An 18,254-nucleotide genomic window follows, 5' to 3' on the forward strand; every position below is an offset into this window, starting at 1 on the left:
ACCTTGATCATTAATGCACAGTCCCAAGTATGTGTGCACAGTAAAAACTAAAATCTTAGTATTTTATACAGAGTATTCCTGGCTATGAGAAAATCCATCCATCCATTTTCTAACCACTTTTATTAATTCAGGGTTGAAAGGGAGCCAAAGTCAATCCCATCAATCTATCTGTCTCGAGACGTGGGCGTGAAGCAGGGTAACCCCCTGGATAGGACACTAGTCCATCGCCGGGCATACACAGACATACTGTAAACACACTCACATCATGGCTAATTTTCCCAGAAGGCAATTAACCTACCAGCATGGTTTTGGACTGGGAAGAAGAATTTGGTCAGTAATCAAACCCGTATTAATTATAATATATGTAATATAATAATTTAATATTATAATTTAATTTAATATTTCTTCAAAATATTTCAAAGAATTTAGCTTCAGTAATTTGTAGTTGTAGACATTTTTGTTTTGAAAAAAAAATAAACACCACATCCTTTTCCTGTTAGTTTGGAGAAGTTAGGGCACATCTACAGTATGTACAATATCATGGGACAAAGGAGTTGTGAACAGGGGGGGAGAATTTGGATACTACTTGAAAACGTATTGTGTTTAGAGATAACGAATATCCTTGACTTGAAAATAGTTCCTTCCTCAGTACTAGAACTATGAAAACTGTAAGACACTCAAGGTTGTGAACTTTTAAATATTTTCAGGCTTGGATTCTACTCTTCTGTATTTTTCAAGTTCTACTTTACACGCTGTGTCTTTTAATAGATCTAGATCTTCTCAGAGCATCAACAGAACAAAAACATATACCAGAAAATGGGAACAAAGTATCAAATTGCAATTTAGCTGACTGAAATGTGTGGGTTTCACAGAAAAATGAAAATAAAACAATTGTGGTCACATTTCAGTAAATAAACTAGAACGGTGAAAGAACACAAAGTTGAGGGTGACATTAAAGTATAAAAGTTATGAATTGTCACTAGGTCTTACTTTCCTTATGTTGTAAAACTATTGATACTGTTTGTATTGCAACACTTCATCACAGTTGTTTGGGCTTGTTTGATTTTGTCATCCAGAATAAGAATTTCCACACACAGGAAGAATGCAATAATGCAAAACGCATTGTTAGATGACATTCTACCACAGGGCACGCACAGACAAATGTCCAAACACGCTCACATAATAAACACATTTTTCCCATTTTTATAATGTGACCACCAAATATGTTTATAATATTCTAAATAAGCCTTAGTAGTGCTTTATATGTTTGTTATACTGTATATATTCTGAACCAGCAGTGATAGTTAAAGAGGTCTAAACACAATTTTCACACGTCTTTTCACACAAAGTCTTTCCTCTGGCACAAACGAAGATCAAACACTCGGTCTCTTAGAAAACAAGAACTACTGTATGTTTGCCACAACTCAGCAATGCACCTGACACACTCTCTAATGGCACACAGTTGTGCTTTGTTAAAAAAAGATAAAAAATCTATTGTCCACTCATTACTTTCTGGGAAATACAGTTTTGAGCCGCATAGTGAAATATACATGGCTTTGCAGCTAGAGGTAAAGTAAATATTAAAGAGCATACAGGTCTTTAAGAATGGCATACCCCACTGTTGCTGTTAGGTGCAGCTTCCTGTGAGTCAACTGTGTTTCATGACAATATACAGAGATAGTATTTAGCAATACACTTTTGAATTTCATCAAAACATTTCTTATTTTGTCATAACCATGTCAGTAGTCACTGAATTCCATGGATACTGACAGTCCTTCTGATTTTAGTTTGAAAATATTTTAAAGGCTTTTAACAGGCTCCCCATCAGGGAGCAGTGTGGAGAAACAAATTAGCACTGCTCCATCCTCTGTATGTCCTCACTTTCTGCACAATTATTGAGAGAGATCAGTATGATATGCACACACAAGAGAAATTGTTTCTGTCTTATACCCTTCCCACTGTTGGGCAGTAGGAGTTTCAGGACCTTCAAATGTCACTTAACATTTAACATGTTATACAGTAGTTGCATTGAGTCCTTCTGTCACCTGAAGTTGGTGAAAATTCAGAGTTTTGAATGAAATGCTGTAGCAGGAAAATTGAAATATGTGCAAATCAATCATAAGACACATATGAAAATTTTGGAGAACAATGAATTACCTCACCAATTATTACATTAGATGCTTTGACTTTCAGATTATTCTTTTTTAATTAACTCCTCCTGCAGCTTTACAAAAAACATTTGAAGAAACCTACCATCCTAGGAAGCAGTTTTCTTTTTGTGTTTTGGTTCAGGAAGACTTGTTAACACAGATAATAAACTTTATTTTATGCAACACCTTTCATGATACTGTACATCCTCAGAAACTTTGTAGCGGAGCTAGTTCGGATACGGTGATGTCAACGCCCTCACTGCGCGTAGCAGGGACCTCAGCTGCCTGGGCTGCAGGAGGTCTCTTTTAGCTCATGCAGCTGGTTCCCTGTTGCGTTACGCTGGAGACCTGGGTTCGCGGCCCAGGTGCTGCGGGACGGAACGGGTGGCGGAGGGCACGACCCTGCGCGGAACCGCGACGATCACAACTTCTCCTTAATTTCTTTTTAATGCAAAGAGATATTTCAATCTTCTGAGCCCAAAGTATAATTGGATATTTGGACCTGCTTGTACCCCTTGGGTATCAGTGGTTTCTCATAAGTTTGTTAAATCTCAGTTTAATTCTTAAGTATTATGGCAAAAAAGCAAAATCGTTTGTTAAAATTGTATTTGTGCGTGCTATTTACAATGTGTAACAATTCAGGTCTATTCCTGATTCCTGTTATTTGGATGGGAAATTACAGCATCTGTTATGGGTGCAATCATAGTATAAATAGTTGTTTCCCTTAACGATAGAGCATCCAGAGGTGATATAGGCTTACCTGCATGAAAATGTAGGTAATAAAATTATTGCCTTTAACAGAGAAGTAATACTGTTGCGGTTAGATGCTTTTTTATCCAAAAATGAAATATCTGGCAAATACTAAATACTATAAACTAAAGAACTGTTTATATTGATTTAGCTTATTTAATTACATGAATTCAGGATGGGCCTGCTGTCTCTTTCCTATGTGTGTACTTTGAACAAATTGCATGTCTTCCTTAAAAAGAAGCTAAAACCTATTCTGGGCTCAGACACCTCACCAGGTATTGGCATAATGCTAACTGACAGAACAAATATGTACTAGGCTTTATTGTTTGTAACTCTCCCTTTTCCTGAATGTGTTTTCATTCACTTTCGTTGTGGTATCCGACCAGACCACAGAATCAGAAGATTCCTTGCTATACCCATCCATTCATTTAATAACTGCTTCTTCCATTTCAGGGTGGAGTGAGAGCCAGAGCCTATCCCGGCAAGCAACAGGCGCAAAGCAGGGTACACCCTGGAAAGGAAACTGTAGATAGATAGATAATACTTTACTAATCCCGTAGGGAAATTGATGTAAGGGCTCTCTCTGCTTTCTGCTTTTTTCTGCTTTAGGGCTCTCTCAGTACTTAGGATAAAGTGTAGCTTCATGTTCCCCTTAATAACTGTTTGCACTGCATTCCATGTCTGTTTTTAGTACAGATTAGATCATTACAGGACTACTTTATTTATATTTATAATGCAAATGCAGAGAACAAAGTATAATGAAGTATAATCACTGATAGAAAACAATAGAATATTCTATTAATTTCTACATTGAGAAATTAAACTTGGAATTCAAATTAGTGACCTTGAAAGGTGCTCTCTTGTAATATATAAATATGGCATCACCTGTGGAAAGTTTATACAAGTACATTGTCATTACTTCAAATTTACTGCAGTAGGGGGACATTCTACACTCCACGTAAGGACAAATGTGATAGTTTTTGCTAAAATGGGTGTTTTCTTCTGAATGTGAGATAAAATATTTATAATCTTTCCAGGAAACTGGACAGGACTGTTCTGTGGTTTAAACAATTGTATTAATTAGACACAGGAAACAAATATGTAGCTGTATTTCAATAACTGCATAGGAATAAACCTATGACAGCATGTACCAGATGTGTCATAAATTAATTATCTCAAACAGGGTTTCTGTTTTTGTCTAATATATATATGGCAATGCAGTATGTAATAATAAAAAAATTCCACAACATTCTAAATGAGGTCTTACCTCAAATACCTTATTTCCATTGTATAATGTTAATATTACTTTGTATTACTTAAATTCCACACATTCCCTCATGATAAAGACCTTTATTTGAAAGTAAAAAGGAAAACATTACAATCAGTATACAGTGGGTAGAAAGACCGACAGGCTGTACACAAGAACATAAAAGATGTTCTCTGTTTAAAATTGAAGAGGCTCATCTATTTCAGCCTGTGTGTAGGCCATTCCATGGAGCCTGTCTACAGTACGTATTTAGACATTCTTCTCTGATGTCTCTGATAATAAAAGCAAAAATATCCTAAAGCAGAAATATATTTTTGTTAAGCATATATTTACCTAATTTCCATTGCACAATTTTAACATACCTTTGATTTAAATCCCACACTTTTAGCTATAGATCCTTATCTATAATGTGAAAGTGTGAATGACGCCCACCTAAATGCCTAAGTGCTTTTCATAAGCAGGACCTTCAAGCTCTGTGCTTCCCATCTACTGTATATCTGTAGGTCTTGTATTTACCACCTGTATGTAACACTCTACACAGGACATGTTCCATGTTTTCTATGTTTTCCCAGTCATCAACCACGAGCTTTGCTATTTAAGTTATTATGAATTTCTGATGGATGCTATGTAGTTTTCTAACCCTCCTATTTTGGTATCATCTTCAACTTTGTCTAACTATGAAATAATCTCTAAATCATTCATACAGGAAAATGTCTCATGTGTGGTGGGCTGCTTTTGTGGTTTTTAAATTAAGCAAACAGTGAAGATATACTGCATGTCGAAGGACACTAGAGTGCACAAAGGGTATATCATTCTAATCCCCTAATATGCATTGAACCTGAGGCTGTAGTATGAATTGTTGTATATTTCTTAATACTCAGATACCCTCAATCTCCTAAGCTTTTTTTTAAACTCGTAAATGAAAATGAATGTGATATTTGATAACTTTCTGCTCTAATACGGAGATACATTGTCAGATAATTTTGTTCATACACATAAATGTAGGAGGCACAGTGTTGCAGGAGTGGTTAGTATTGCTACCTCACACTGTTGGGGCCCTAGGTTCAATTTCTAGGGTGCTATGCTGCGTGGAGTTTGGATATTCTTACCGTGTTTGTGTGGATTTACTCTGGGTACTCCAGTCCAAAGACAAGCTGGTAGATTAACTGGTTGCTGGGAAAACTGGCCCTGATATCAGTGTGTCACTGAGTGTGTATCAGTATTTTTATGTACACTGCAATTGGCTGGTTATCTGCCCAGGGTGTATCCTGTCTTGCATCTGTTGCTTGCTGGGACAAGCTCCAGCTCCCCCTCGACCCTTTATTGGATAAAGCAGTTAGAAAATGGATTGATGGACAGATGCACATAAGTTGAAGACCAATCTTCTGACCATTGAAGTAAAGCATAATTCCACTTGAATCCTTTTTTTAATGAAATTGTCTACGCATATAAGATAAGCCTTTGCAAGCAACAGCAAATAGTATAATAATAATAATAATAATAGTGGAGCAAATAAAAAGTGATCAAGTACAAAAAGCCTGTGGAAAAACTGCACTTAAAAGCAGCCTGAAGGCAGCTTTTAATAAGGCAGAAAGTTATACTCAAGACCACAGAAGCATCTTTTTGGTGCTTACTTCTTATTTGCAACAGCAAAGTAAACACAAAGCTGTCAAAGAGATCATAAAACTAGCATGAATAGAAGTGGTTGAGACACACTGTATTATATGTGCACTTAAGTATGTAACAGACCTTTTTACTAGGGCCTATGTCTGATTGTATTCTATCTGTATGAACCTGTATGTTCTTGTTTTTTTTTCTTTACTTTTTATAGTACTTTTTTGTCTTTTTCTTTATTACTATGTAAATTGTCCTTGGGTTTGAAAAGGTGCTTTATAAATATAAGTTGTTGTTGTTATTATTATTACTATTTATGAAAGGGTGCTGAATACTAAATTCTGTTCTCACCCCATATACAGTATGCATTTCTATTGAGACATTGGAAACTAAGCTCAGTCATGGAGGGGACCTGGGATGTTGTAAAAAATAATCTTAGGTTTGATAATTTGCCAAAGTTGGTATTTAAATCCTCTGATCTGGAGGTAGGCTTATTATTTCAAGAAGTAACACCTTGCTGGTGGGTCTGTAGTCAGTATTTATACATACAAGTATGTCATGTATTGTATTGGAACAAGTAATAGGTTTATACAGATACAGATCTCTTGCAGTAAATGCCCAGCCATATACATTGGAGAAACAGGAAGGAGACTCGGAGATCGCTTCAGAAAATGTAGGGCTGTGAAGACTAAAGATCTCTCCAAGCCCATTGCTTCTCATTTCACATTCAGAAGAGATATATTTAGCTATTATTATTTAGCAAAAAAACAAGTAACACTGTGCACAACAAGGTTGTACCTCCATCCCTTATGATCAATCATGCATGCATCAGTTGTAGACAGTTGGTCCAAATGCAGACTCTAGCAACTACCAAAGCATGCAGTGGTATACAACAGCTACACTTGTCCTAGTTTTCTGAAGTCAAATCCTTCAGCTCACGCCTTTTTTCAAATACCTCAAAACTCAGACCACCATGTCTTATCTTGCAACTTTATGTGGTAGTTTGGATTCTTCAGACTGTTCAAACCAGTTTTTGCAGACTTTTGCAGAACAACAGACATAGCTAGAATTCTAAATGTAACCATCCAGGCCCCCCCGGGATACATTAGGTTCTGCAAAAACAAAGTTAAAGTTTTGTATAAATAACCTGAAGCTATGCTTTCATGTTAATTTTTTCAGGTTAACATCATTTTTATTCAAGTAAATGTCAGCTGTTACCTAATGTCATACTGTGAAGTCCTTTGAAGATGCAGTAAAGAAAATACACTTTCTTTTCTGTATGAATTATTTCTATTTTGAGCAATCCACAAAATAATACTTCATTCAGAATCTTTTATTGTTCTGTTGATAAATAACTTTGCTTATTATCATATTTTTCCTTGCACGGTAATGTGCATGGCCTAAAAATGGTGCTTCTGGAGATTTTCTTTCTCTGTGCATCTCTGTGAAATCTCTGTGGATTTCTTAAGAAATTACCTAATGAAACAAAGCTGCGGGGTTGCCAAAATTTCCAAAAGAATAGGTTAAAAAAATGCTAAGTGACTAAAGAAAAAAGGATAAATTCTGCATTTTATAAAAAGACTGAGAAATAGCTTATATTAAAATGTATATTAACTTGTAAGCCTTGAATTCCCAGTTCTGTTCTTGGTGACGTCTTTCCATTGGTAGATGGTACAATCCACTTGCAAAAAGAAAACTGCAATTAAGCTTATATTTTCGAATGCTGGTAAGGTCAAAATATTGACTTCTGTGCAAGTCTCAGTGGTTGTCAAATTCCAAGAGCGACCTATCATGTTTTAAATTTAGAATTCTGTACCATCCTTATCATATAGAGTAGCTGCCCAGAATTCAACTGGTTTCTGTTCCTTTACGCTTTGATTCACTGTGACAACACCTGCACTGCATGAGGGGGCGAATGAGGAAGGACATACTGTACAGACTCCTCTACTCATCAAGCCATTCATCAAGCTGCACAGCAACCCGTGGGGGAGTGGGTGCCTGTAGGTGCTTAGGAAGTTTCAGGATTTAGCCTTGATCAGTCAAGCCCAGCTGAGCAGTGCTCTGCCAGTTGTGAACCATTTGTGGTTTTATCATCTCAATTTGTATGTGACATGAACTCTGATATGGTTTTCTCTTTTTCAAGGTCTCTCCGTTTTAGCCCTGGAGACCCGGAGATATCTTTTGATTTCAATTTTCAGTCCTGCTCTCAGTTATCTGTACTAAATTGAACTTTCTTTACTGAACTACAATATCCAACTCTTTAACAATGGGAACCGATTTATGTCAATCAATAGTTTGATTATATTATATCTATTAGATAATGAAGAGCTATGCTAGAATGAAACTATAAAACAGTGTGTTCATACATTTGTACAATGACAGGCTTGAATGCAATATAGACTGTAAATACACGAAATGTTCTCTACTGTATGTGGAAGAGGACAAGGTTATGTCACACAAATGCACCTTTGATAGTAATCACCTGAGAAATACATGAATTAGTTGACAGTGCCACCTATTGAAAATTCTAGTGAATAGGTATGGGATATGAAAAAAATGAACTAAAGTAATGCTGCTGTGGTTCTATTATCTTTTATTACAACATTCTACACTGAGGAGAGTAGCAGGAGGAGTTAAAAAAGCAGCTGGCCAGAGTTTGAGTTTAGTGATTCTGATTTCAAACATCAGGTGTACAGGTGTGGTAGTTAAGGCACACACCTTTTATTTCCTTTCTTATTTATTTTCTTTATTTAATAAGAAAATGTAATTTTGAATACCCATAATATTAATTTATCAGACATTTTTTATGAGGACTTAAAACATAACATTTTAGCATTTTAGCATTTTAGCAAACATTTTTACATAATGGAATTTCACATTTTCAAACCATTTACAGTCAAGTTGATGACAATTTGAGCATGAATAGGAATTCAATTTATTCAGATTTTAGTTTTCTCCTATAACAAACCCTGCAGCAGATAAACTTGATGACAGCAATGGTAATCATTATGAAGACAAATACAGCTGCCAGTAAGAACATAATAACATCCACAGAGTGATATGTGTACCAGGGCATCTTGTAGGACTCTGAATGTAGGTGAGCAGCACCTTTATGCCTGATCACATATTCTATCCAGAATGCTGCATTATCCAGGGGTCTTATAGGCTGGTCCCAGTGCAGGCTGGAGAGCTTTTTCATGTTCATCTGGTAAGATGGATCATTGAGTACCTCCAGCAAAGCCTGAAGGAAAGTGTTACTCTTAACTTTGTTAATTTCCAGGATTTTGGCTGCTCCTTTTCCTTTCAGTCGTAGGAGGTTGTCATACTGGTCAAAAAGAAGTGGAAGACCCAAAACTGGTATGCCATGATAAATTGCTTCTTGTACCCCATTGGTTCCTCCATGTGCTACAAAAACTCTGGTCTTAGGATGTCCCAAGAGATCATTTTGTGACATCCAATTGACCAATAGTGTGTTGTTTCCTAAATTAGCAGGTCTGTTCCCTTGGTGTCTCCAAATGACTTTCTGAGGGAGCTGGGCAAAAGCAGAAGCTATCTCATTTGCTATGTCAATAGGAAGACTGTTAACCAGGGTTCCCAGGGACATGATAATAACACCATGTTTTCCAGAGCTCTGCATAAACTCTTCCAAATCTGGTGAAAGAGGCTTAGCAGGCTTGCACTGAAAGCCCCCCATGTAGATAACATTGGGCATTGTGGGTCGTGGGAATTCAAAGACAAAGTCAACCCTCATGAGCCATATATCTGCACTTTGAATGAGACTGTAAATATCAATTCCTGGACCAAAATAGTGATCACATACAGCTCGATAATGTGGGTCAACCACAAACGTTTGCTCGTAAAGTATGATGGCATAATAAAGGAAGTTTTTGACCCTTTCAATGACATTCATTTGATCTGAGAATCTGGATCCTGGCACTGGGATATATGACAATGGTGAAGGCGCAAGTGCAAAATGGCCTTCCCCACTGGTGATCCAACGAACATTCAAAACTAAAGGTAGTTTCAGATAGTGGGCCAACAGGACTCCACCAGCTATAGCAGGATCTGTCAGGACCAGGTCATACTGAGTGTCCTGTAGACGTTGCATTAGCTGCTTATTTTCAAACATGGTAGTCACCATTTTGCATATAGCTCTGTGAACTTCAGAAATCATGGCAAGGAAATCCCTTTTCAAGGTGAGGAATGTCAAAAGGGAACTCTCCTTTATTTGAACTTCTAGGTATTTGATGAGGAATGAGTGGAAGAAGTTATTATCCATATCCTTATTTTCAGGTATCGTGATTGAGGTGTAGTAGGGTGAGTTCTCCTTAATGTACCAACTGCCTTCACCTCGGATCACAGTGATATTATGTCCCCTTGAGTGCATCTCCTCTATCAAAATATTCATATTCACCCAATGGCTACCATCCACTGGGAATACTAAAATCTTGCCACCATCAGAAAAGGGGACAGAGATGATAATTAGAAGAGATATTAAAGTGGGGAGAGTTTTCCATGAACCACACGTCTGCATTGTATCTAAAAAAAAAACATTTAAGATTCTTATAAATGGTGATCAATAATGCAGTCTTATTGTAATATACACAAAGCAGTAGATTGAACCAGACCATTTAAATCAAAATGACCATTTTGATACATTTCATGGTGCAAACTGTATAATGGGTTTACTGTTGTTATTCTTCCATAATTTCCTTCTCTACAGCTGCACACTTTAAAAGAAATCTACACATGGAGAAAGACTGCCTTTTTTTCAGTCTAGACCACAAATCCCAAATATTGGAAAACAATTGCCCTTTTATATACACATATAAAGATAAAGATTTTATACTTCTATGAGAAAAAAATCATTTTAATATTTAAGTCTTCCAATGTATTAGAACTTGCTGCATTTTATGAAAATATTTGGTATCCATTGATATTGACACTAACTTAGAATACTAAAAACATTTTCTTTAAATTGCATACTACAGAGTACATATTCCCACAAAGACAGAACATGTTAAAAAGTAAATGTAAATATGAAGAAAGATTCTATGAAAAGTTTTAAGGAGTAAATATATTGAAAATTCACTTACTCGTGTTTTAAAATCCTTGGCACATGAGAGAGAAATCCAAAAGTGACCCTGACATACAGAGTCTGCTCAGTCATTTAGTAAAAGTACTCATTTAGGTTGAGGTCCAAGTCCACACTTTATGGAGTGACACTCTTAAAAATAGCATGGTATTCATTGACTAAGCAAATCAAAACGAAGACAAGATTTAGAATCCACTGATAAATTTATATAAGATTTATATTTTCTTCAGATAATTCCGGCACATTTCTGTGATAATTGTAAAGATATATGCCCACACAAATGACAAAATAGCTACAGTATGTCATAAGCTCTTCATTAATAACTAAAAGATAATTGCAGTCAATAAAGTAAAGACATGATACTAAACACCAATGATACGGCAAGGTGGATTCAAAACTATCGACTCTAATGACCACTTTTAAAAGGTAATGAAACAGTTTAAAATATTTTATAACATTTCAATGTGAGCATTTGAACATCTCTAAAGCTAACTTGTCATCCTTCATTTTCTTCATATTTGGGTTATCCCCCGTGTCCTTCATGAACCATTAACCAAAATATTTTACATTCAAATGTATATAGCTGCAACCTAATAGAAATATTGATGTTGTACTTTTGCTATCTTTGATTTTTTTGTGTGATTCCTTTTGTCTGTACATTTTCCAGATGTAGCATGTAGATGCATGACAAAAAGTAAGCAAATAAAATTTGTAGTTAAAATACATTTTCTTTAGGACCTTTTGAAGCAGATATGGACTAATAAGTGATGACTTGACTTACTGAGATGCACATTGAGAATGTTGTTTTTTACTGTTTAATACATCTGAGACAAAGTCTCATTGGGTTTTATTCATTGAAAAAATACATCCTATTATGACGACAGAACAGACATAGTGGCAAGTACAATGAACTTTCATCTGCTGAGCAAGAGAAAAGTGGAAATGAATACAGAGATTATCTCTACACCTACTATGTCATTTTATAATGCCTGTCAATCATATTTTTAGTATGAATGTCATGTCATGTCATGTCATTTGCCAAAACGCTTTATACCATACGGTGTAGTGGGAAGCCAGAGCCTACCCAGCAAGCAACGAGCGCAAGGCAGGGTACAGCCTGAACGGGTCGCCAGTCCATCGCAGGGCCAGTGCAAGTCAATCATACATGGGGACAATTGGGAGGCCACGGTAAAGGCCGAGGGGGGAAATTTGGCCCGGACACCGGGATAACTCCCCACTCTTATCGAGAAATGCCCAGGGATCTTTAATGACCACTGAGAGTCAGGACCTCAGTTTAACATCTCATCTGAAAGGCGGCGCCCACTACATTATAGTGTCCCCACCACTATACTGGGGCATTAGGACCCACACATACTGCAGGGTGGGTCCCCCACTGGTCCCACTGGTCCCACTGGTCCCACTAACACCACTTCCAGCAGCAACCATAGCTTCCCAGGAAGTCTCCCATCCAGGTACTGACCAGGTTCAACCCTGCTTAGCTTCAGTGGGTAGCCAGTTGAGAGCTGCAGGGTGATATAGCTGCTGGCAGTATGAATATGTGTGATACCAAAAATCAGTTTCTACATTTCATGATAAATTAAAACACCAGAGAATTTAAGGATTTAAGGATGTTTACTGAATATTTAGTAAAGTGAGATTTGGCTGAACTTTCCTGGGTGAGGGCCATCCTCCAGGTCATAATATGAGGTGGCTGGGACCCCTATTCATTGTGAGGAGTGACCAAGGGACAGCTGTAAAGGTGGTGAAAGGGTGGAGGAGGGATGAATGAAATAAACTATGAAAACATATGTTATACATGTTTATCTCTTAAGAACTGATGTCAGGAATGATGAATGAAAAAACAGGATATATTTGGTATCTAGTCAGTTAAGATCTTCCATTTAAAGTTCCAGAAATGTGCTAGTACAAGCTGCTCTCTGTATTCTCTCCTGATGTCAGCCAGGGTGATTTGATGATCTGTTCTGTTCCTTCATGCCAGAGTACTAAACTCAAATGACATAGACTGGATCCTCCCAAGTCCTTAAGCTCAGCCGACAGACTGACTGTACAGTATTTGTTACTTAAGACAGTCCTTGGGGAGTCTGAATCAGCTTCCCCTCTCACAGCCCTTTTTAAATTCACTGTACAGAACTCTCTGATGACGCTGATTGTTTTCCATGAAAATATATATGATGTGAATGACCCATGTCAACTGTCTTCATGTTAGTGTGTCTTTAACACTTGGCTGCCAGTTATATTACTTCATTGTTGTGGATTTTGTTAGACCATTTCATTTTTGTTATCCTACATAATCTGCAGCTGATGTGGTTTCAGACCATTTTTTAAATAGAAAACCAATAAACAGGCCTCTTAAAAGTATTGTATAAAACAGACAACAGAACCTGGCATTTCGTAGACACTTTAAACTCCATCTTATCTGTAATCTTTTTTGTAAGCGTGTCTTTTTTACTTAACCTTTATACTTTAAAGACAAGTATACTTTCTTATCTGTATGGGGCAAAGGGAATAGGTGAGTTCACTAACCTTTTCTCTACTAGAGTCAAGGTGCTGTTAACAACCCCAGAATCAACCTTTTAGGTGAAATGGCATTTACGTTAACTAGGTGCTAAACAAAACTATTCAAGCAATGAAAAACAGACAGCTGTACAACTGTTTCAATATAGGAAAAAATATTTCCAAAATGTGTGACAATGTGGCTCTCATCCCTGCAGATTAATTATTTATATAATTAATTTATATTTATATAATTACAGGTTACTTAATTGTGCTTTTACAGTACCTTAAAGTGTGAGTGGGCGAGTCCTCTGTGAAAACCATCTTTTCTGGAGTTTTTTTAAATCGCATGTGCACTCAGCTGTGGGCTCTTATGGGTTCACTGCTCAAACCAGATTGTGAGGTGGGGGTACACAGGGACTGGGGATATACATTTCTGTATGTCGGTCATGACTTATATTTTTTTGTGTGTTATTCACTTGTTGACCGTCTTTTTGTGCCATTCATTTGCTGTAAAGTTGTTGTTGTCTTATGGGGTAAGATCAATCTGAATTCAATGGCAAATTTAAAGGATTAATCTTAACACGACTTTACAACAACATTCCCACCTTGGAATCCTTTGAACCTATTATATGCTAGCTAGGAGGCTAGAGCCCTAAGCTTTCCTCCACGCTCCCATCTAGTTTGAGAATTATTATCTTATGTTGTCAAAGAGTTTGCCCTGGTTAGCTGTTACACAGATGCAAACATTTCCCTTTGTTGAAACTCAGAAAAAAATAATTATATTATTAAACTACCTTGCACTTTTACTTATGAACTACTTATTGAGGTTATATACTTACAGTAGCGAGCTATTCTTCTACAGCCCCATATGAATTTCTATGTTTGTCTTCTGTAAATTTTTCTAATGGTCATAATGAAATGTTATAATTCTCATAATGAAATGTTATAGTTTATTAGAAACCTACTGATCTGAGTAAAACTACAAAAAAATAAGAGATTATGTAGTGTATATGCCGGTCTAGGCATAAATTAAGCTTATTTTGATTTTGGTTTTATCATATAACAAACCCTATATCACAGAAATCTGAAAATTACAATGATAATGAGTATGAAGATAACCACAGCTACTAGCAAGGCCATAATAACATCCACAGAATAGTAGGTGTACCAAGGCAGTCTGAAGGACTTTGCACATAGATGAGCAGCACCTTTGTGTCTCATCACAAACTCTATCCAGTAGAGGGCACTGTCCAGTGGTTTCATAGGCTGATTCCGATGCAGGTTTGAGAGCCATTGCATGTTCATCCGGTAAGATGGCTCACTGAGGACTTCCTGCAAGGCCTGGAAGAAAGTATATCTGTCTAGGTTAGTGACATCAAGGATTTTGGCTCCTCCTCGAACCTGAAGCCGGGCAAAATTGTCATACTGATCAAAAAATATTGGCAGTCGCACTACTGGCATACCATGATAAATTGCCTCATAGATCCCATTGGTTCCTCCATGTGATACAAGTAGCTTGGTCTTGGGATGACTGAGGAGATCATTTTGAGGCATCCAATTAACCAATAGGGTATTGTTGCCCAAGTTAGCAGGTCTGTCACCCATGTGTCTCCAGATAACCTTCTGAGGGAGCTGGGCAAAAGCAGTGGCTATCTTTTCTATTATATCACTGGGGAGTTTGCTAACAAACGTTCCCAAGGACATGATAATAACACCATGCTCTCCAGAGCTCTGAGTAAACTCCTCCAGCTCATCTGGAAGAGACTTAGCAGGTTTGGACTGAAACCTAATGTAAACAACATTAGGCATGGTGGGATGTGGAAATTCAAAGACAAAGTCAACCCTCATGAGCCAAAGATCAGCAGACTGCAACAGATGATAGTAGTTAGTTCCTAAGTTAAAGTATTTATCACACACAGCTTGATAATGTGGACTGACACATGTTTTGAAAGAGACTAAGACCATAGTACAGCCTGTTCTTCAGTCTCTCAATGATATTAATCTTATCTGTTAATCCTGATCCTGTCATTGGGATGTACGATATTGGTGATGGAGCAACAGCAAAATGGCTTCTCCTGCAGTGGTCCAGCATACATTTAAAACCAAAAGGAGCTTAAGGTAGTGTGCCAGCAAAACTCCAGCACCCCAAACAGGGTCAATAAGGACTAAATCATATTGACTGGGCTGGGGGTTTTTCACTAACTGCTGGTCTTCGAACATTTTTTGGACCATTACACTCACTCTTCTGTGCGTTTCAGAAAACGTATCAAATATCTCCAGTTGCAAGGCAAAGAAGTTCAATACAGAGCTCTTTCCCCTTTGGATCTACATCAGTTTCTTCAAGGTCTTCTTAAGAAATGCTTCATCTATGATTTCAGCACAATGAACTGTGACTGAATTGTAGTAAGAATAATTATCTTTGATGTATCAGCTATTTTCTGAACGTACAATTGTGATGTTGTGTCCCCTGGCATGCAAGGCTTCAATAAGGACATTCATATTCACCCAGTGACTGCCCTCTGTAGGGTACACCAGGACTTTACCACACTGGCAAGAGGGCACAGAGCAGATAAGGGATGTCAATGGGATAATGGCACTCCAAAGGCAATAGGTTTTCATAATGCCTGAAATACAAATTGGAAAAAAATGTTGGACTAGAAATGGTCAGCATTTTGTTGTCTTTCTGAATCATCTCAATTTAATTTGCAAAGGAACAACGCACAGAAAAATAGTTTACATATTGTCTAGGGCTCATGCCCTATTGATCATCACAATATCTGAAAGGTCATGTTTTTGTTTTGGAGAGTAAAACATTAGCATTAAAACAAGCAAGCTTTTCCAATAAAACTAAGTTGGGGATTAATTCCACAGATCACTGATAAGAGAACTTAACATTCTTCACACCATTATAGGTTTTCTTGTTTCTTATTTGTTTATGAAAGGAACCATTACACCATGTGAAGTACAGTATCTGTGTTTTAGAGAAATCATACTCTTAATCTATTTCAAAGTTAAAGTAAGTAAAATAAAGTAATGAATCTTGAATGAAACAATTGTGAACTTGGAAGTTTCATTTGTTTTTACTAATGTTCCTGAAGAAAAATGTTGCAAAACAAGCTTTGAAATAGTTTTAACAATCCTGATCACCACTCATCCTAGTTCAACACTAATCATGGTAGAAAAAAAACTGCTTTACTTTATGTTTTTGAATGTATAAAGTAGCAGATATGGATACATTTCTCTTTATTCGGCCATTCGTGTTAGGCTCTTTGTCATACCTCTAAATTCAAGGATCACTTAAAAGAAAAAGAAATGGAAACTGAAATATTTGAGTGCTTAAACCTAATTGATATCAAAGCGGCATGACAAAAAAGGGAATTCATGGTGGCATAGCCTTACCAGTCATTAACTATTCTAAAGTTTCAGGATAAATAAACCTCCAGCTGGCACATAAATTGCTCACCACAAGTAATTAGTAACTAATTTATATTTTTATGTTTATTTCCTAGGGTAGACAAGTTTGCCATTTACACTACATTTACAGTATCCCATGAATATTTTTCTGTACACTGTAAAACCTAATGAACAATATCTACAGAAATACAACAATTTAAATGTTTTATTCACCTTGCAGTATAGTAGGTATTGTTTTAAAGACAAATGCGTCGTGGACAGTTACCATACAAAAATACATATTTATTTTTTTAAAGTTTAAATCTAAAATATGATTCCGGGAAAGTTATTCATACATTTATATCTGCTGATTGAATCAATTTCATCAGCTCGTTCTGGAACGAATACATTTCAAGACTTGTGAATTTGCGGGAAACACGCTGTTTAAAAAAGCTGTTTCAAACTATCTCAAAATCATCTAGCAATCCGAATTATACTGCAAATTGGGTGTTACTTCTGCGTAACAATAAAAAGGGTATTATTCCGTATTAATATCAATAAAAAATTGTAACGTGCGGGTACAATTAAGAGACGCCCCAATGTGGAGGATAAAAGTTATTTCAGTGGGCGGACTGTAGCGATTGGGAAAAGGGAAAATGATCATCACTGAGGATCTCATTGAAGTCTTTATGAAAGACAGACGAAGACATTTTGAATTAGACACGTTTTCATTCTAGAATGAACACTTCACGTGTAGATTAATCTTGATTAAATTGAAATTCACGTAAACACCCTCACCCCCCCCCCCCCCGCGCACGTCACACAACCTTTGATGTAGCGACCTCTTCAAATACACCTTTAAAACTGTATTATCTGTGATAATGTTAAATTTAATATTAAATCAAATCCCTCCTTTACTCATTTCCTTATTTTCCTGCTTCCTCTAGGAGGCGTCAGTGCAGTTTTCTACAGTTCTGCACAGTTTTGCGTTCTTCGAGGGGGCTGGTCTTTGATATCACGTACAGTATATATCTGCATGGTTCTTTGCAACAGCTTTCTGCAACACCTGCAGGAGTTGTGAACTCACAGAGTGACGCAGGGTCAAGAGTAACCTCATTGTCAATTTGATGTTATTTTACCATTTTTATTTTTATTATGGACCCATATCATTTTAACGGGTATAAACAGTTAAATTGCCCGCGGTAAAAATAAAGGAAGAGTGCCTTCCAGGAATGTTGTCAAAATTATATTTTCCATTATGGTATTAGACGCAACGTGTGACGTCACATGGTTGGCACAGAAAACCCTCCGCTACAGAACGTAGCTGGTTTGGGGTTATCTGTTGGGAATCTTATGTGTGGTGTTTGTGTAAAATCTGTCTAAATTGAACTCTCGTTTTATAACCGACCGTATTTTTAGAGTAGGTTCTGCAGCCTGGTGTTAACGTGCGGTTTTCTAGCTGGTTGAT

The 18,254-nt window shown here is 36.9% G+C and overlaps 2 pseudogenes; both read right to left on the reverse strand.

Annotated features, from left to right (window-relative positions):
* Positions 1-8,716: 8,716 nt before the first annotated feature.
* On the reverse strand, positions 8,717-10,315 carry LOC148831659 (UDP-glucuronosyltransferase 2B31 pseudogene; annotated as a pseudogene).
* Positions 10,316-14,467: 4,152 nt separating this feature from the next.
* LOC148831660 (UDP-glucuronosyltransferase 2C1 pseudogene) lies at positions 14,468-15,485 on the reverse strand (annotated as a pseudogene).
* Between the last annotated feature and the right edge of the window lie 2,769 nt (positions 15,486-18,254).

Source organism: Atractosteus spatula, chromosome 7 (assembly GCF_055471065.1).
Source record: "Atractosteus spatula isolate fAtrSpa1 chromosome 7, fAtrSpa1.hap1, whole genome shotgun sequence".
Lineage (NCBI taxonomy): Eukaryota > Metazoa > Chordata > Actinopteri > Semionotiformes > Lepisosteidae > Atractosteus > Atractosteus spatula.